At 44.8% G+C, this 21,510-nt stretch overlaps 1 protein-coding gene across 1 annotated transcript in view; it reads left to right on the forward strand.

Moving 5' to 3' along the window:
* LOC149205660 (E3 ubiquitin-protein ligase UPL1-like) overlaps positions 1–21,510 on the forward strand; it is an 89,833-nt gene that overhangs the window by 41,125 nt on the left and 27,198 nt on the right. The gene's annotated exons all lie outside the window — the stretch shown is intronic.

The raw sequence follows: 21,510 nt of genomic DNA on the forward strand, positions 1-21,510 counted from the left end.
ACACGATATGGGACAGACTGACCATTTTTAGATTTGTAAACAAATTTGAATAGAAGTTACCTCTCTCGCTGTTATAACTAAACATTTGACAACCCTACTGTTGTACTGTTACACCTACAAGGTCACTTACAATCCTACTGCTGCAATGACAGTAAATTCGTATAAAAAACTGCAGTACACTTCTTTGGAGATAAAAATATACTTGAAATTCTTCAATTTTTATATTCCTGAACTCAGAATGCAAACTTACTATTCATAAACAAAATCTTTAACATGATTACGTTTTCAGAACAAGATATTTAAAACGTTCTTAAAAAATTCATCTTCTTCAAAATTAAAATTATTAAATTCAGAATCAGAGTTGCACGTCACCCTTGCAGTTGTGTTTACTTTGGCTGGTGGTTACGTCAACCCTGGTTGACCCTTTTTCCTTTGCACCAAGTGTTGGCTTGCTGGGGCCTGATCCAGGTTTGGAGTTAATTAGCCAAACAAATCCCTGAACTACTGGCCCTTTCGGCAACAATCTGCGGAGCGCGGAATGAGGTTTCACCCGAAGTAGTATGGGGGGGTGCTGGAACCAGGTTTCCGCACCTTTGAGATGTCTGAGCGGTTCGACTGGTCCGACTGTTTGTCCCTGCACACAGGTCGCTTCGCGTACTTCCCAGGCCTTCACACCTTGATATACTTGCCTTCGATCAGCCCTAACCAGGGGCTGTGGGTCTTCTGCACTGCTGGAGTAGTGCTCTGCGCTATTCCCCTAAGTCGCACCTGAAATCTTACTTATCTTCTTATGCTTAGTCAATTGTCTTCGCGTAAATGGATGTCTTACGCTATATTTATTTATACAACATATTCTTAAGAGTTCGCGCAACAAATAAATAGTACACTTGCAATTTAAACCCAGTCATACATTAAAACAGGGAAAGATACATAGTAATATGGTAATTCTCTTTATTAATTCTTCCACTGATTACAGACTCGACCTGCCCTGCGCACTCAGCTGCAGGGGTCCGCGCACTCAGCTGCGGACTACTAGGCCTCTGCGCATTCAGCTGCAGAGCCTTCTCCTACTCTATAACCCAAAGACACACTTTGCACCCCGACTCAGTCTCTTAGACTTCTCATGCTTCCATTCTATTAGGTATGCCATCTCTACACTTAGAGCCTATTGTACATGGTCCGCGGACCATGGGTAGGTCTATCAAGCCGACATTACATTACAAAACCGTGGGCGGACAACCTTGTGACTTTATCAATTTGCGGACAACCTTGTGACTTTATCAATTCGCGGAGCTTTTACAAAAGACTTGGTCAAAACTTGGGCTTTAAGCCCCAAAACATGCCTTAGGGGGATTCCATGCCCAACAAGCCCCCAACACAAACATCGTGACTCGTCCTCGAGTCACTTTGTCGGCGCGGAGATCTTCGCGCGGAGTCTCTCCCAATTTGTCTGAACTGTTTCAAGGTCAGCAGTGCACTGAGCGGCTGCCTGCTGGATCTCCTATACACGTTGTTCCAAGACCGCGGTGTCGGAATTGCTTCCTTGCATCTGTGCCTGTGTTCCCTACATCTGTGCGAGCTTGCCTTCAATTGCTGCTGTGATGGTGAAGGCCTCGTCGATCCAAGGCTGAACGCGCGCCTTCAGGACTGCTTCCTTGTGCCGTGCCGCGTCCACCTGTTCTTTCAGCGCTTTGGCTTGTTGCATCCACGCGAGCCTCTGAGTGAGGGCCACTGTCTGCGCAGTTCCTTTCACGTTGTCATACTGTTGCTGGAGTTCTCGCGCCTCTGTCTCTAAGCGCTGGATGTTGGGGTCCTCCTGCAGATTCGTGAGGACCTCAAAGGACTCTTCCAACATTTTGGTGTAGTCTCGCACTGCACTGCCGATCTCGTCTAGTCTCGCTGTAATAGCGCTAGCGTGCTGTTCTCTTACTTTCGGAGGGGTGGACGGCTGCGCCTTCAACCGCAGCTCTGCAATCTGAAGGTTCAGCTCTAGCTGAACCTTTGTCATTTCCTCTCGCGCCTCGTGCACCCCTGTTGCTAGCTTGTGGATGCGCGCCTCTGCTGGTGTGTCTGCTAGGATGGCCAGCTCAGGGACGCTTTGACAAGCTTTGTCCAGTACCTATACCAGCTGTCGATTCTGCAACACCACTTCGTTGCGCTGCAAGCTCAACTGTTCCATGTTGATTTTCTACTCGCTTAGGACTTGCAGCGCGTGACTCTCCCTAGCTCGCAGTTCTGCAGTAATCCCATCCTGCAGAATGTATAATGTCTCCCGCGGGAGTGCAACCATGTTGATTCCGATACCCTTCAACGCGCTAATCGTAGGCCTATCGACCTCATTTGTTGTCACTAGTGCCCCTTCTGGCAACACTGTGGTATTTGTCACCCAAGTGCGCAACATCTGCTCTGCTGTCGAAAGGGTACTAGCCTGAGGAGTGCGCACCTGCAACTCCTACAGCTGCGCTCTGAGGGCCCCCAACACAATCTGGTTCTCCTGCATAAAATTTTGGAGGGCCTCGGAGGTGACATCGCACACTGTCTCGTCGATGTCGTGCAGATCACCCTCGGTAAGGGTGATCGGGTCAATAGACAACTTCGATGCCTTGACCTTCTTGCGCGGCCCTGTTCGCTCGGTCGGGTGCTGGCGCTTCAACTGTGTTGATGCGGTTTGTGGGTCTGCGCCTCCCTCCTCTTCTTCTGCTTCCTGCCCATGTGAAGGCGACTTTTGGCCCTCGCGTGCCTTCATGGCTGCTCCTACGCTGCTGCTGCCTTTCTCTGTTCAGCTGTTGTTTGTGCAGCGTCCCACGCCTCCTGCGCTTCTGCTGTTGCTGCCTCCTTCCTTCTCTTTTCGGCCAACTGTGCCATGCGCAGTTTGGCCTCCTCTTTCTTCCTTTGTGCCGCAGACTTCTCCATTGCCGCGATGTCTAGAGCGTGCCACTTCGGCAGCCATGTCTCCAGTACATTAAAGATTACATCGTTCGTGGCTACAAAGGGTAGCTCTCACCATTGCTTAGTCGGGTCCTTGCGCGCTCTGATGTATATGCTGTGGAGGTTTGCTTAAACTCTGCAAAACTTTGCAGGCTATTGTAGACAGTGGGTGATAACCGCGGCTTGCAGTTGATCCCCATTCTAAGGTTCATCTCCATGAACACCCATAATATCTTACTGTCGCGGATCCTGTTTGCATCCTTTGTGGCCCAGAGCGAAGCATACTTTGCGGCCTCTGGTAGATCCCTATCAATTGTGGGGAATTGACTATCTTCTGGTAATTCCCCTGCCACGAGCACTATGGACAGCAGAAGCCATGCATAGTGGAATGTTTTGCCTTGTTCCTGAGCTTCGCAGCAATTCTCCAAGAATTCCTTGTAGAGGAACTCGGACCAGTTAAACTGGACCCCCTCTGCACACTGCTCAGCAAGTGCTACCACTGGCGCGGGTACCTCGTCCGCGCGGCACTTGCGCATAACCTTTCCTGCCAGAATTTGGGTCGCCACTCTTACTGCTTTGTCGTTGATGCTGGATATGGCGTAGCCCCTCTTTTTCTTTTCGAGTTTATACTTTTTCTTCATGGCCTCCGCGATGGCCAAGTCACTGCTTTTCCCCTCAGATATATCACAGGGTTCTCTCCTTTGCATGGCAGCCGGGTGATGCGGTGAATCAAATGCTCCGTGATGGGGATGGGCTCCTCCAGCCACAAACACCCACCATGCACCAGGCATAGCAGCTGCTTGATGACGAAAGTTGTTATTGGGGCGCGGTGGAAATGCGGCACCCAAAGCAGGTTTAGCAGCCCTGCCTTTTCCACTCTGCGCAACCACTTTCACGGCTCTAATTTGGTAACCCCCGCCGCGGTGTTCTGCTTAGGCTTCATAAGCTGCACGGTCTCTAGGTGAGGGAACTTCTTGTGGTCAACGAGGTCCCAATCTTCAAATTTTAAACTAGGCACCCGTCCCAGGTGCGTGCCCTAAAAAATGATGTTGTCTGGGAGGAGCGGGGTCTGGAGAGAGCTCTTGCTCTTGTCAAGATCCTTGGGCACTTTAGCCTTCCCCTTCCGCCAATGTTTCACCAAGTCTCCGGGATGGGGAGATGCGGGTGCGGGGAGACGCACAAGGGGGACGTGTGGGAGTACCCTCAAATTTTAGGGAAATTTAGGGGGGATGGGGGGACGTCGGGGTATATAATTTTTTTTAATATATATTTCAAATTCATATTCAATAATGAAAGCATAAATACAATGATACATACATAATTGAATTAAGTTATAAAATACATTGATCCATACTCACCATCCTTACTAATACATACATGATTCATCCATAGACCACAAGATTCAATAATGAAATACTCTGATACATATTCATCATTCATTATTCACCATTCTAGAATCTACATTGATTTAAAAATTAAATTCATCATTCATCATTCTAGATTCTAAATTGATTTAAAATTAAAATTCATCATTCTAGAATCTAATTAGTACTAAGCAAAATTGTAAAATTTTGTAGATGTTCTATGCTAAGAGCAATTTCACTTTTCTCACAGCAATCATACAAGTAGATAAGCAAAATGCAGATAGAACATATAAGCAGATCTTACAGAAGACAAATCAGAAACAAGAAAAATGTATGTGTTCGTTTCGGCGGTCAACAGGATGCTTCAACCAGCAAAGTCTCCTTTGGTCAGCCAGCCCAGCATGTGTCACAACAACCCTCCAACCAGTAGATGAGTCAACCCAAGTCAGTTCTACAAAAGTCAACGCTGTCCTGAAAAGTCAACGCAGGGGCAGCAAGCTAAAAGTCAACGCAGCAGCAAAACGGTCAACCCTTTGACCTCGATTTTTGTGCCAGGTAGTACGGCCTTCAAAAATCGAACCTCCCACAAGTTTTCAGCTTGTTTGGACCAAGCGTTGACCAAAGTCAACGCTGGTCAAACTTCTGCAAAACCCTAGCAGCAGAAACCCTAGCAGCAAAAACCCTAGCAGCAGAAAAATCCTCTTCGTCCTTCCCACGTGTGGCTGAAATTCGTCCTCCAGGTAGCTCGTACTTTTAGGATGAGAGAGGAAGATGTGAGTTGTGTTGTTTTTAAATTCTCTCCAACTTTTCCTGTATATATATACATCAATGAGGGTGTGTGACACATCTGTTGGGCATGTGAGCCTACATTACAAAACTGGCTGACCTTGCACATATAATTTATTAAGAATAATAAATTCAAAATATAAGTTCTGCTCATCGGATTAAGACTATTTTTATATGGATTTTACACCTCTCAGAAAGAGGAATCCAACAAAAATATTAGCCTCTTAATCTGAGCATCAGAACATGGAGTTTGGACCTAGTTGTCCAAATTTAACACTCCCTCTCAACTAGGGAGAACTCCATCTATTAGTGCAATTAACATCGTGAGTCATCCCGCCGAAACTTGCTTTGCTGGCTTCTTTATTTCAGAACAGAAGTGGGTCAGTCACAAAGACATCATTCCCCGACTGACATAATCAGTCCAGAGGTCCCAGACCTCACAAATCTTGATCCCAGATCAAGTGGTTGGACCATGTCATCCTAGATAGAGAGTACGGCAATCTCTGATGCGTCCATCAGTCTTTGCTAATAGTCTCTAGCTTTTCCACACCTCATTGGCCAAATGAGAGGTACTTCCCATGAGCCCTGAACTCAATGGGTAGGATGCATACGGGGCACAAATTAAATGAGTGGTGAACCAGCTCAATAATCACAAGGGTGGGGCAGAAGCATTATGAGTGCTTATAGCTCCGAGAAGCTATCCCCAAAGCCCCCCAGAGCTCCCAGAGCTCATCGTCCAACAAGACCCACATCATAAGGTCTTTCCACGACACCAAGACTCTCACGGAAGGTTAGGAACTTGACCTTCCCCAGGGGCTTAGTGAGAATATCCGCGACCTGCTCATCAGTTCCTATATGATCGAGCCTTACGGCGCCTCGCTGTACCATATCCCGGATAAAGTGGTACCTGATATCAATATGCTTGGATCGGTCGTGGAACACAGGATTCTCGGTCATACGAATCCCACTCTGATTATCACAGAGTATTACAGTGGTATCTAGCACATGTTGGAACAGCTCACTGAAGAGCTTCCTCAACCAAACTGCTTCACAACAGGCCATACTAGCAGTAATGTATTCGGCCTCCGCGGTGCTCAAAGCCACCGACTTCTGCTTCTTGCTCATCCATGAGATCGAAGCAGAACCAAGATTGAAACATCATCCAGATGTGCTCTTACGATCCACCACACTGCCAGCCCAATCGGCATCAGTATATCCCCGGAGTATCACACTCCCGGCAGTGTATCTCAGCCCATGGTTTATCGTGCCCCGAAGATATCTCAAAAGATTCTTGGCACCAACCCAGTGAAAATGATGAGGCTCAACCATCTGTTGACTCAAAGTATTCACTGCAAAACATATGTCCGAACGGGTGTTCACTAAGAACATCAAAGCTCCTATGAGTTGACGATACTCAGTAGGATTGGCCAAGATAGGCCCTGCAGCGCTGCCACTCAACTTCTTAAAGTTGAGTTCCATTGGTGTCGACACGGACTTACAGTCCACCATCCCAAATCTTTCCAGAAGCTTCACAATATACTTTCCTTGAGAAAGGAAAATCTCTCCAGGGCTCTGCCAGACCTCCAGGCCTAGGAAATAGTGCATCAGTCCTAGGTCTTTCATCTCGAACTCAGCAGCAAGCTCCCTCTTACATTGATGAATGAGAGGGTCACCACCTGTCAGGAAGAGGTCGTCCACATACAGCACTAGAATGAGAGGCTTTCCTTCCACAACCTTAAAGTAAAGGTTTGGATCAGCATTGCTTCGAGTGGAGCCCAGCTTCATCAAGTAACTATCCATCCTCTCATACCAAGCTCTGGGTGCTTGCTTTAACCCATAGAGGGCTTTCTTCAACCTGCAGACATAAGTGTCTTGATCTTGAACTTCGAATCCCAGAGGTTGTTCTACATACACCTCTTCCTTTATTGCACCATGCAGAAAAGCGGTCTTGACATCCATCTGATGAAGACTCCATCCTTGCGTAGCAGCAAGGGCTAAGATGGATCGGATGGTGGTATATCGAGCCACAGGTGCAAATATACCGTCATAGTCAATTCTCAATTATCATGGATCTGCACCTCAATGACTGTAATGTTGCTCTCATTATACAGCATCACATTGCTACCCCAAATCAACAAGAATGACAGATCTGGTCTTTTCATTGTAATATACTCCTAGTGGAGATTCATATCTTCTTTGCTGTCTATGCATCATCACGCTGCATGCTACCCATGCTGCCTTTGCATCATCACGTTGCAACACTACAACACAGTCAGATCTGCACTAATTGAGGCTTACGAGCCTCCAAATTTGCTCCCACAGGTTGCCCAACCATCTGATCCAAAATTGATCAAATTCCTTGACCCAACACAAGGCATAAATTGTTGTTCCAATCTGTTTTCGCTGCTGCTCCTAATTGTGACTGGTTAGGGCATCCATATGCTGCAACAGCCCTTAACCAAGTCACCAAACAGCCTTCAAAAACTACGTGCTACCCTTGTATAAGTCCTCTGCATCCACGCTGTTGATTAGGGCTCAATCTAGCCCCAAAACAGTCCCACGCAATGCCTTTTCAGTGGGGTAAGGGCCTGCGGCCTACCACAGGTGGCTTCCTGTACCCACGGCCTGCTGAAACAGAGTTTCCAGCCCGCACATAATATTCAAATCAACCAGAATTTTGTCTCCTTTATTGAGGCTTTTCTGCTGGTTAATTTTCACTCCAAAACAATCATAGGAGTGACCTAAACGTCCCCTCTTCCTTCACTGGAAATGCCCTTACCTGCACCCAATAAAACAGAGATTTAGGGCCCAATATACTGCAGATTTAGGGCTCCTATTCTTAGCGAGTAAGGGCCTCTTTAGAACTGCGGATTCTCCTCTAGATCTCTCTGTCCACAAAACCCAAACACGTGGAGAGAGTGCAGTGGTAGTCTCCCTCTTAATGCCAGCTTCTCTGCAAAAATCTTTGAACTCATTTGACTCATATTCAGTGCCATTGTTAGTCCTCAAAATCTTGATCTTCTTTCCGGTCATATTTTCCACCAAGGCTTTGAAGGTACGGAACCACATGAAAGCCTCATCCTTCTTCTTCAAGAAGTATATCCAGGTTTTGCGAGAGAAGTCATCAGTAAATGTCATATAGTAAGAACATCCCCCCAGGGATGTTACAGGCAACATACCGGAAAGATCAGAATGGACCAGTTGCAATATCTCAGATGTCTTTGTGACACTTGAGGGGAAAGGTCCCCTTGTATGTTTTCCTTCAGCACAGCCCTTACATACACCTTCCTTGCATCTAGACGCCTGAACATAGGAGCATTCTTAAGCATATCAGGTATAACCATAAACCTGACTTTGCTGCCTCGAATAAAGACATGCTCCAATTGGGATACTTTTCCATCCTGTCACTGTTGTTCATGGACTGAGCTTTGATTACAGGTTAGGGCTTCAACTGAAACCTACAGCAGCCCACTACATAATTTGATGCAGCTTCCTTCCCTTTATCATATCTGGGAACTCGCTCTCCTAGATGACTATTCCTGCACCCTTTTTAAGCTTGATTAGACCTCTAAACAACTGCTACAGGACTGCAGCAAGCTCACCATAGGTATGTCTCCTATTTAGAAGAATTCCCAGCCATAACTATCCCAGAAAAGCCTTCTTCTATTGCTGCCTCCCTTTTATAAGCTCCTATCCTCCAAGCTGATTGACCTATCAATCAAAACATTACCAAGGAGTCATCTACAACCACCTTGCTGTTGCCTCCTTGTCATGATTTCTGTGCTTTACTGCTGTAGCTTCTTATCTCTGGTTAGGGCATCCAAAAACCCTCCAAAAATCTACCACAACAGTCCTCCAACCACTGTGTTCCCTTGTCACCCTTTGCTATCCTTCTAGGCTTCCAATCTGCTGTTGTATGTCCCAAAGAAACCACCTCAAGGCACCCTACAGATCTCGGATCTGCTACAGCAAGGAGTTTGACATTTAGACAAGGGTTTACACCTTTAGTTTGGGCTGCGGTGTCTCCTTAGGAGCTGCGGCTAGGCGAGAGGACCCTTACTAGGTCTCTCGGCCTCTCAACAAACCTCCACGCATGCTGCTGTAACATCATCACCTGCGGCCCAAAACAGAATACCCAAATACTGTAACTATGCACAGAAAACCCTTTAACCTTACCGCTGATCTGTGGTTTTGTTTAGCAAGGGAGACATGCCACAAACTGTCCACACATCTGCTCTTTAGGTACCTTCTAGCTGTGGCTTTCTCCACAGAGAAATCTGCACCAAAACGCAGAGAAGAACCTCTCCTAAACTTGGCTGCACTCTCCTCATCCTTGCCTCAGATCCACACTTCAAACGTAGAGGTGTTCTTAACCTTTTTGATTCTCTTCTTATACTTGTGTTTAGCAGCAGAGGCATTTGATGGAGGTTCTTGAATCTTCCCTGTCACATGATCTAGGAGATCATGATCTTCTAATTTGAGATCTAATAACATCTTCCAGGCATGGAAGTCATCACTTCCAGACAGCTTGTCATTCTCCCTGAATTCAAGCTTAGAGGAATCCATTTCCTTCGATGATGATTGCTATAGATAGAGTTTGTCTTCACCTCAGCTCTGATACCATGTAAAATTTTGTAGATGTTCTATGCTAAGAGCAATTTCACTTTTCTCACAGCAATCATACAAGTAGATAAGCAAAATGCAGATAGAACATATAAGCAGATCTTACAGAAGACAAATCAGAAACAAGAAAAATGTATGTGTTCGTTTCGGCGGTCAACAGGATGCTTCAACCAGCAAAGTCTCCTTTGGTCAGCCAGCCCAGCATGTGTCACGACTCACAACAACCCTCCAACTAGTAGATGAGTCAACCCAAGTCAGTTCTACAAAAGTCAACGCTGTCCTGAAAAGTCAACGCAGGGGCAGCAAGCTAAAAGTCAACGCAGCAGCAAAACGGTCAACCCTTTGACCTCGATTTTTGTGCCAGGTAGTACGGCCTTCAAAAATCGAACCTCCCACAAGTTTTCAGCTTGTTTGGACCAAGCGTTGACCAAAGTCAACGCTGGTCAAACTTCTGCAAAACCCTAGCAGCAGAAACCCTAGCAGCAAAAACCCTAGCAGCAGAAAAATCCTCTTCGTCCTTCCCACGTGTGGCTGAAATTCGTCCTCCAGGTAGCTCGTACTTTTAGGATGAGAGAGGAAGATGTGAGTTGTGTTGTTTTTAAATTCTCTCCAACTTTTCCTGTATATATATACATCAATGAGGGTGTGTGACACATCTGTTGGGCATGTGAGCCTACATTACAAAACTGGCTGACCTTGCACATATAATTTATTAAGAATAATAAATTCAAAATATAAGTTCTGCTCATCGGATTAAGACTATTTTTATATGGATTTTACACCTCTCAGAAAGAGGAATCCAACAAAAATATTAGCCTCTTAATCTGAGCATCAGAACATGGAGTTTGGACCTAGTTGTCCAAATTTAACAAGACTATAATAGATACTGAAATCTAAAGACTGGAATAGGAAATTGATGTAACTAAACTCAAAAACAATGGAGTGATGAGTCTAAAAGTCACTTTGAAGTACACAAAGGGCTTGGTGCTCTTGATTAAATACTAATTCCATACCTTTGTACATGACAAAATGCAATGGAAACATTGCAATCCATCGAATCCTGAATTCCTGAAAAACTGTTAAGTCTGCTGGATTTTGAGTGAGATCTAAAATTCTACTTTCTCCAAATGAAATCCAATGAGGTCGGAACCACTCTCAAACATCCTGAGTCATTTCATGGTAATGTTAAAAATTTAAGTAAAAGGATGAAAATGAAAGATAAAGGAGAATGTCACTTTTACTTTAAGAATTTAACATTAGCATGAATTGCATAGCATTAGTAGGGCGATATGATCAAATACTAGGTTTCCCCTGTCATAAATCATTGTTTACAAGCAAATTTAAAGGGGTACGCATAGCCCGTTTTGAGGGGGGGCGCCCAGGCGTCGCCCTTTTGGGGAGTCACATCCCCCACATTGGGGAAACGTCCCCCCTTGCGTCTCCTCACGTCTCCCCAAAAGGGGGACATGGGGAAACGTTTCCCCAGACGTCCCCTTGTCCCAGGTGCGTGGGGTGCGAGGGGTGCACGCACCCGACCTTGGGGGACGCGTCCCCGTGGAACACTGCCTTCCGTGGGGGGATATAAGCTGGCAGCTTTGTTGGAGGGTGCGTAGGCTCAATTTCCTCCTCCATCCCTTCGTCTTCTTCGATGATCAGGTCCTCTAGGGATTCCTTCTCATCGATTTCTATGTTAACGAATTTCCCCTTTTCTTCCATCGTCAACCTGGTGCGCAACGGGTTTCGCGAGGACACACGTACGGGAACCATTGCCTGTTTTTCCTTCTTTGGTCTTGGCGTGTGTGGTGATTTCGAGATTTCTGCCACAATCCCGACGCCTTTAGGGGCATCCCCCACAGTCAGGGCCTGCGTGGCCTCTTCGGCGGTCATCTTTGTGATATCCATAACTTCCTCAGATGCTACCATCGTGTCCGACCAGAAATCTATCGTTCGCGTATTCAGGGGCTCAATGAATGCTCTGCATAGGTCAAACAGGGCTCTGCTCAGGCTACGCGGGGTATACAACTGCTCAATTCGCAAATGACCAAGTGTTGTTTGTTGGGCAGCCCTTTGTAATTTATAACGCCTTTTGAATTTGAATTCGACCGTTCCCCCCAAATCCGGTTCATTAATGCTCCCTTGGCGGTAGATTTTCCCAAATCTTGCCCATAAATCGCGTCTTAAATGCCTGCCGCCCGCTCCATTTGGCCTCAAGTTGAGCATCCCATCGTGAATAGTGACTTCAACAGTCACTTTCTGGCCAACCCGCGTGGCAACGTAGGCCCCCTTGCGCAGTTGCGGACCTCGTGACTCCTTGCTTCTGCGTGCAGCTCCAACATTGCGCATCTTCCGGGCAGAGTAGTTTACAGTTCCACGCCTCCTTTCAACTGCTTGGAGCGCTAAGACTGTATTTCCCTCGGCTATTCAGGTGGCTGCCCCACCTGTATAGGGTGTCATCTGGTTATCCATCACTTTTCCTGGAAACTACCCACATTTTATTGTTTCTGTTGGCATCTCACACTTTATCATTTGCAGCGCGCCACCCTGGTTGATTCTCTTAGTAATATGTGGTCCAAGCCAAGGCATTAGACTGATCAATTCGCGGTGATAGTCCTCAAACTTGTCAGCGTGATCGTGCGCACCCTGTCTTATCACCCTGGTCTTCTTATCGAGAAAATCTTCCTTTATCTCGTCCTCCAGCTTCTTGACATCCACTTCTACCATAGCGCTTTTTCTCCTTAATCGCACCCTTTCTTTCTCAAGTTCTTGGAGCCTAAAATTTCCCTGTTGGATTTCTTCTTTCAAGGTTCCGCGAACCGTTGTATCTACTGGTGCTGTGATGCGCGGAGTCGGCATTTCATGTACTATAGGGCTTCCAGTGTTCGCTTCATACTCCAGCCTTGGCGATGCTTGCGCTGTTAGGTTCTTGCACGCGGTCCTATAAGCCCATAGAACCACTGGTACGCGCAGGTCCTAGTTAGTGCGTTTCGCATTGTGGACCTTGTTCAGTGCTTCACATACTTTGTTAAAGGCTTCTGCGTGGATAACCTTCTGCGCACTTGGTCGTTCCATACTTCGTGGTTCCAACCGGAGGGGTCATTCGCGCCATTGCCTTGCCCGCACCTGCTTACTGACCGTGTTTCTTAACACGAAGGCTGTGTGCATCTGAACAGGTGGGCGCGCAGACCGTTTCGTCTAGCAATCTTGTCTGTTAATCGCATCCGAGGCTTCCCAAATAGCATGCGCATCATCCTTGTGCATTCTCGCCAGTCCTCAAAACTTCTTTGGTGCGTACCCCACCACTTCGCGGGCGTAGCACGCAGTACCCATTTCAAAGCTTCAAAACGTTGCTGTTCTGGCACCTCTCTTTCAAATTTGCTCAGGAAGTCATCTACCTCACTTAACCCATCATACATAGGCAACTCCTTTGCCTCTGTTGATATGCAGTGCAGTGACTTCGTCATCATGTTATAGTTCAGCATGGTTACCTTGTGTAACCAGTTCTGCCATCGTTTTATTTCCTCGTCCGAATCCGATGTGCAAGAGCTTTAGCGCTCCCATGAGATTTGTCCATCCGCGGTTGGATTCACCTAGTCTTGCTCTCGCGCGGTTATCTTGTAGATGCAGTCCAAGTCATCGTCGCTGTTGTTGTCGTGCACCGGCTTCGTGTAGCACGATCCTACTGCAGGGTCCAACAATACAACCACGCACAGAGACTTTTTCTCAAAAATCATCTTGTGCTTCTTTAGGTTTATCACCCCATTCATGTCAGTGGCCCAATCTATTCCTATTAGCGCGAGGTAGGGATTGTTGTCATCAACAATCTCTATCACTTCGAAATCTGCTAGCGCACTTGCTCCTTCGATATCTACTGTGATTCCCTACAATCTCCCCATAGGTAGGATCTTTTGTTGGTTTGCCATTCGTAGTTGGATAGGAGACCATTGTAGTGTAGGCCTTCCCATGCGCTCCCATGTCTGCTTCGGCAGGACATTCGTGTCTAATCCTAGATCCAGAATCACTTGGTCCATCTCATATTCTCCAATATGCGCGGTCAATCTCATCTCCCTTCCCGTTCGCGTTGTGTGCTTTTCGAGCTTCCGGACTACGCGCGATTCTCCTTGCGCGGTCCCAGCGCATCTATTTATGAGTTCTTGTAGCCCCTTTACAACCTTGTTGTCGCACAACAACTTCATGCATGTTTCCAGGAATGTGGTGAGCATTGATGGGTCCATTTCTGGCTCCAGTCTGTCTTTACTTCCTGAAGTGGAGGCATCAGCGAAGCTCTTCTTGGCTTCCATGAAGGTTTCCTTAGCGTGCTCCAAATCAAACTCTGGTTCCTTCGTTGGGGCCTTGCAAACCCAAGTACTTTCTTCAGGCTGCTTGCCTTTGTCATCCACTGTCGTAATTCCACTTTGGAGCACAATATTCACATTAGGGTCGTCCTTGCACGACTTTGACCTCATCATTTCCAGGTTCTGAGTTGGGGGAGGTTGGAGTGCTCCTTTATCGCGCAACCTTGCTATCAGCGTGGGACAATCCTCTGTCTCGTGATCAAACAATGTATAATACAAACATGAGGGCCGCCTTGGATTTGTACAATTGCGGGCATAATGTTCTGGCTCTCTGCAATTGTAACATATCAGCTGTCCGCGACCTCTTCCGGGTCGTCCTCCACCTCGGCCTTGTCCACGTCTCTGAAATTCGGTTCGCGCCATCCCTGCATTCTGGTCAAGGGGCTGCGTTTCGGCTTGAACTTTGTAGGTAGGAGTCCGATCCATCATCAGCTCATAACTTCTACACGCACGCTCATCATGGCGTACTGATCTACAGAAATTACAGAACAACTGCTGTGAAGTCTGCGTATACTTCTGCAATAAATGGCAGTTATCCATAGCATGCTTTCCTCCTATCTGACAAATCGCGCACCATAGTGCAGGCGCTGCGCTTGGTCCTGCTTGTGCCTCCGGTCTCAATGGCATTGGCCCTCCTCCTGCGAGGTAATTTGCGAACACTAGGCAGTGGTCCTTGTCATGTCCCTGGCCCTTGCACTTTACGCACCATACCTCATCGCACACTTTTGGGCGGGTTGTTCTGTCTTGTTTCAAACTCTGCATCTCAAGGCACAAGTTTTTCAACTGCGTGTGAATCTGCTGAACTCCTAGGTTGGGATCTTGTATCGGAGTTTTGTGCAATCTCATCGCGACCTCCAAAGCCTCGGCCTGAGTTGTTAGCCTCTGTTGTGACAACGTGTTCCTTAGATGCGGTGTTAACGATGCTACAAACCATTCGCGACGTTGTCCATCTGTCAATGTCATGTTACCTTCATGAATTGTACACTTTAGTCTCTGATCCAGCTCCTAAGGGGTCTCGATTGGCAAGCATTGTGATTTCCTTAAACCCAATGATCGACTGCGCCTCTGACTTTGGCTTGCTAAACTCTTTGTTCAGCGCAGCTTGGATATCTGCGATCCCCACATTCGGATTATCATTGGAATGCTTAATGTACCAAGTTAGCGCGCGATCCTGCAGAGCGCTGACCAACGTTGCCTTCTTTATATTGTCATCCATGACTCCCTGTGCTTCCCATATAGCTTTTATCACGAACCAAAATTGGTCCGGATCTTCATTCTCTATTCCCTTGAACATCGGCAACTTTATTGTGCTCGCCATAATGCTTCGCGGCGGTGGTGGAGGTGGTATGGGCGAAAATGGGGGTGAAGACGGTGAAACTGGCGGTGGTGTGGGTGGGGGTGGTATGCGCGGAATTCTCTGCCTTATCAGATTGATCGCACTTCTTGGTGAGACCTGCGCAAGCTCTTCTTCGCCTCCTCGCGGAGGTGAAATCAAGGGGCTAGTTTCTAGTTCTGTACTACCTTCGTTTCTGTAGATTCTCCCACTTCGCGTAGCCCCAAACATCAATTTATTTGCATAACCCATTTTTCACATAGTAGCATTTTAATCCAAGTGTTCAAAGATTTAATGTACTTACCTCGCGGCCCTTTGAGGAAGCGTCGTTCTGCCTCGCTATAGTTGACTGAAGTATCTACTGCGAACTCGGTGATGAATCCTCCTATGATTTGATCGAGCCAGTGATCAACAACGCGCGCGATCTTATCCTCCGATGCTTCCAATCTGCACACCAATTTTGGAGTCCACACAATAGGTCTGTCGAGTTTACACCTTCCTTGGCTGTCTGCTAGCTTCGCGATCCACTCGTATAGCTCAGTAGGGAAAGATGCGAAGAAAATTTCGTGGATCTCTGTATATAAGTAGCAGTCTAACCACTCTTCCTTTGATAGTCGCAGATTCCTGTTTTCCTGTGCCGCGAACTCGTGAATCTTCCTATCCAACCAATCTTCAATTCCTTTCTTTGTCGGATTCCAGTGATACGACATCAGACATCTCTATGCAGATCCCAGTCTCGACAACGGAACAATTTGTTGGCTTGTTGGGGCCTGACCCAGGTTCGGAGTTCATTAGCCAAACAAATTCCTGTACTACTGGCCCTTTCGGCAACAATTCGTGGATTGAGGCCTCACCCGAAGTAGTATGGGGGGGTGCTGGAACCAGGTTTCTGCACCCTTGAGATGTCTGAGAGGTTTGACTGGTCCAACTGTTTGTCCCTATGCGCTGGTCGCTTCGTGCATTTTCCAAGCCTTCACGCCCTGATATACTTGCCTTTGCGCAGCCCTAACCAGGGGCTGTGGGTCTTCTGCGCTGCTGGAGCAGCGCGGTGCGCTATTCCCTTAAGTCGCGCCTGAAATCTTACTTATCTTCTTATGCTTAGTCAATTGTCTTCGCGTAAATGGATGTATTATGTTATATTTATTTATACAACACATTCATAAGAGTTCGTGCAACAAATAAACAGTACACTTGCAATTTAAACCCAATCATACATTAAAACAGGGAAATATACACAGTAATATGGTAAACTTCTTGTTGTCGCATAGATTGTCTAGGCAGCGCGACAACGCTTAGACCAGGGGCTGTCACCCTGATCCCCGATCTCTCCATTTAAGCCATCTCCCTAGGCTAAGGGGGGTAGACCCTATAGGATAAAGGAATACCAACTGGAGACAACTGGCTTGGGAGATACAGCAAGGAAGATTAGCACCTGATTGATTTTAGAAATTAATGTACCAGTGCCTTATGGAGTTAATGATTAAATAATTGTTTATCAAATGCTGCAGAAATATGAACTTTATAATTCCACGATTAACAATCATTTATCATCAAATAACCCAAGCAAATGCAAGATATTCAACAAACGCACAACGCTTTTTCAATGCTCGAGCAATTAAATTTCTAAAGATCAAATACTTTAAGCAACCACGAAATTTAAATGCTAACCAGATTCAAATAGCTAATCTCTAGATATAAACATTTAAGCACATTTAACTCTACCACAACAGAAAAGGACTTTAAAAGGAATTTTCAAATTTTTAATTTTTTTTTAATATATTTTTATGATTTATGATTTATTTTAAGACCAAAAATAAAACAAAACTAAACTAAAGGCTCAAAGGAAATAAAAAAGAAGACTAATACCTAATCTCTGTATATATAACAAAAATATAAAGTTTCAATCCTGATTAAATGAAATTAAAATCTAACTCTAAATCACAAAAATCAAAACTAAAATAAACAAAAGTTTTAAATCTAAATATAATGAAAATGAAACTTGAAATAAACAAAGCTAATAAAATTTTAGAATCTAAACTACATAAAAAATAAAATCAAAACTAAACTTATATATCTAATCTAAACAACAGAACCAACATAAATCTAAGCTATATGTAAACCTAAGATTGAAACTTCTAACCCAAATCGTAATGAGTTTTTATTGTGTTTGTTTTGCAGGTTGGATATGCAGAAAAGCGCTGCACGATGGAGCTGGACGGGTTGCGTGAACGGTAGCGTGAAGAGACTGAGGTAATGGCAGCGATTAGGGCTAGCACGCAGAGAGAGTTTGCAGATGCAGGGAGTGGGCTGGCAGCGGAGGGAAGAGCAGGACAAGATAGCAGAAGGGAAGTGCGTGGATAGAGCTGCGGACAAAGACATGGGAAGAAAAATTGCGGGTTTGGAAGAGGGAGTGAGGAGTTGCGTGAGGAAAATGAGCAGCTCGATGGCCAGACGGGGAGGAGGGCGTGGTGGAATACGCAGGTTGGACGAGGTCTTGCAGATGATGAAGACTGGTTGTGGACAGGAAAAGATAGTATAGCTGGAAAGGAGCAACGTTAGAGAGGAAGGGAAAATAGTGGTCACGTAGGTTTAAAATTGTAAATTCTTTTTTGCAGGTGATTGATGGGAATGGCACGCAGAGGAATTGGCAGCGTTGGAGCTGTGTGAGGGAGCTGGAACGCAGAGATGGGTGAGGACAGGGATAGCGTGGAGAAAATGATTAGGCTGATGATAGTTTGGACGGAAGAAAGTTTTAGCAGATGGGCAGCGATGATGGGTTCGACAGCACAGTTCAGGAAGGAGGAGGGAAAAGGGTTTACACAGGGATTTTTGCAGGTTAGGGAGCAAAGAATAAGTAACGTTGGAGAGGGAACACTGCCCATTGTTTGGGTAATTCGATGGCAAACAGAGATAGCTGCGTATGGAGCAGGACTCAGGTAGATTTGTGTGGATTTGTATGGATTTGTATGGCTTGGACAACCTTGAGCTTCTTCTGAAACCTTAAAAAATTTAACTCCCTTTGCTTCTGATGAAAACCCTGCAATAAATTTCTAGATCTGAAAGTGACTGAATTTGAAACCCTCGAACAACAAAACAATGACCCTGTAAAAATTGGTTGTGAGGCCAGATCTTACCCACCAGGGCCTAGATCTGGCTTCCAACAAGAAACTCTTCTTGCAACCTGCAAAAAGAAACAGAAAACCCAGAGGCAAAATATGCAAGGAAATAACCCAAAATTTAACTAAATAATTACAGTATTCACAAACTAATGACTCTAAGCAGCCAGATTTATCAATAATCCACAAAAATATTTTCAAAATTTTAAATTTACTATGAGATGCTTCAGAAAACCCCTCATGCATTCAGAAGAGAAATTTAAATGATAAACCCGGGATCAAAACTGGCTGGGCTCTTCAAAAAAGTGCTTCTTGGGAGTTGGCTGGTTCAGCCGAGAACTTCCCCAAACGCCCGTTGATCTTCAAAATCTAGATTTTCCTGCACAACTTACTTCAACCATCAACAAAGAGGGAGAAAACAATACTAAAATCCAAATCTAATGGAGATACCTGCCATCACATTCAGAAATTCCACTACCATTCAAACCCTAGTGTCTAAACAAGATACCTGTGTTTAAAATCACTCTTCATCAAGCTATTATCAATGGCTAAAATTAAATTTATGCAGAAAAATGAAACATCTTACAATATTTTCAAAAGAGTAACACCAACAAGATTTCAACCCCAAAGTCTTTCTTTATTGCATATGAAAAATGACTACAAGAGAGCTTTCTTTAGCACAAGACTCACAGATCGAATGATCTCAAATGACCCCTGACACCCTATTTAAAGGAAAATTTCGCAACGGCTAGTTTGAGTGATCCATGTCAAAGTGCTCTCGACTGTCGATGAGGATCAAAATCTCTTTTAGTCTCATCCGTCGAAATTTTAAATGCATTTTAATATATTAAAAAATAAAATTTTGCATTTATTTCCTCAAAACTTTGACTTATTATTATTTTATTTTATTTTTTAATTTATTTTTTTGAATTTTAATTTATTTTAATTTTAATTTTTTAATTATTATTTCTTAATTTTTTAATATTATTATTTTTTATTGGACCCTCAAACTTAGCCTTTGGAAAAATCACCTAGGACCTAGGACCTATGAGGGGATAAACATTTTCTAACCCTCAAGACACTTTACATCATGACTTTTACAATTTTACATCTCAAGGGGGAAAACCCATTTGACATAGACCTTCATAGACCACCCAGTTCTACGACACAAATATAATCTAGCAAATCAAGAAATTTGTAATAACCTAACCAAATAGTTAGGATTATTTCCAAATTACTTTTACATAGACTCGAAGCACACTAGGATTCCCCTAAGATTCTAATGACAAAATCCATTCCGGCTTTGGGGTTAGGCTGAAGGAAAACTCTGCCGACCATGGGTCGGTGAGACAAAAAACCTTCCGGAACGTAGATCATCACTAGAAAATTAGGTTTACCTAGGCAAATACATACATGACACAGATCTGCTAAGATTATTTACAAATTTACACATGCAGACTGGGTTTACAACATAATATGATCGGGCTGATGATGACAGTCGAATGGCATGGACATATTGATCAAGCGCTATCCCTTTTACAAGAAAGGGGGTGTACTACTATGGGTAATTGACACGTAGTGGTCGACACTTCTCTTTATTAATTCTTCCACTGATTACAGACTCGACCTGCCCTGCACACTCAGCTGCAAGGGTCTGCGCACTCCGCTGCGGACTACTAGGCGTTTGTGCACTCAGCTGCGGACTACTAGGCCTTTGTGCACTCAGCTGCAGAGCCTTCTCCTACTTCACGACCCAAAGGCACACTTTACACCCCAACTCAGTCTCTTAGACTTCTCATGCTTCCATTCTATGAGTTATGCCATCTCTACACTTAGAGCCTCGCTCTATTTATACAATTCTATGGTCCGCAGACCATGGGTAGGTCTATCAAGCCGAAATTACATTACAAAACCGAGGGCGGACAACCCTGTGACTCTATTATAACTTCGTGCTCTGCACCCATAATTCGTGGAGCTTTTACAAAAGACTTGGTCAAAACTTGGGCTTTGAGCCCCAAAACATGCCTTGGGGGGATTCCATGCCCAACACCTAGTAAGCATGCATGCATAGGCTCTTCTATTCTTTGTTTCACATGGCCATACATTGACCCTTTGTCAAATTTGGCCCTATGTCAAACCTCAAATTCAACCACTGTTATGTGTCTGCTTAGGCTTTGCTATGCTGTGAGCTTCTCTTTGTAATCCTGTGACCTTCAATTTATCCTCTCACAGGGCTCCATGACTCGATTGTGCCCTAAACAACCTGGATTCTTCATATTTCTTCATGCCCTTCTATGACCAATTCAGTCTGCAAGTGTACCTTTCTGTGGCGAATTCAGAATTTAGACTCCTTTGATGGACTTAGAATGCAGACTCCTGTTTTCATGCCTAGATTGCGAGCTGTAACACATTGAATCTATGTTATATGTTACCTTTCTTGTTATATTGTCCAGGTAGGCTTGTAACTATGCCTTGCTGTAGGTATATATTGGCTTTATGCAAGCTAGTAATATGCTGCTATACATGATCCTTGATTCTACCAAATTTGGCCAGAAGCTTGTTTGCTCTTGCAATGTCATGAACATTAGGATTTATGCAAGCTTGTAATATGCTACTATACATGATCCTTGATTCTACCAAATTTGGCCAGAAGCTTGTTTGCTCTTGCAATGTCATGAGCACTAGGATTTCTGGCTTGTATATCTACTGTAACTGCATAGGCACTAATATCTCTTGTAACAATGTTTTTGAGCACTATTATCTCCTGTAATAATGCTTGACTTAACACAACCTCCTTTGCAAACAATCATATGCTCTTTTCTGCAACTCAGATTCTCTGTCCACAACTCCATAATTCTTTAAACTTTTATGTAAATTTTGACCTTGTAAATTTATTCACCATTAAAAAATGAAATAAAAATATTGATTCTGTGATGGCCCGAGTGCACTTGTCTTCTTGTGTAGTCAGCTTGTGTTTCTTTCTGTTTCACTTGTGTATTTGCATTTCC

This window comes from Pinus tabuliformis, chromosome 1_2 (assembly GCF_031772625.1).
Source record: "Pinus tabuliformis cultivar Carrire ecotype Pingquan chromosome 1_2, CPIR1, whole genome shotgun sequence".
In the NCBI taxonomy this organism is placed as follows: domain Eukaryota; kingdom Viridiplantae; phylum Streptophyta; class Pinopsida; order Pinales; family Pinaceae; genus Pinus; species Pinus tabuliformis.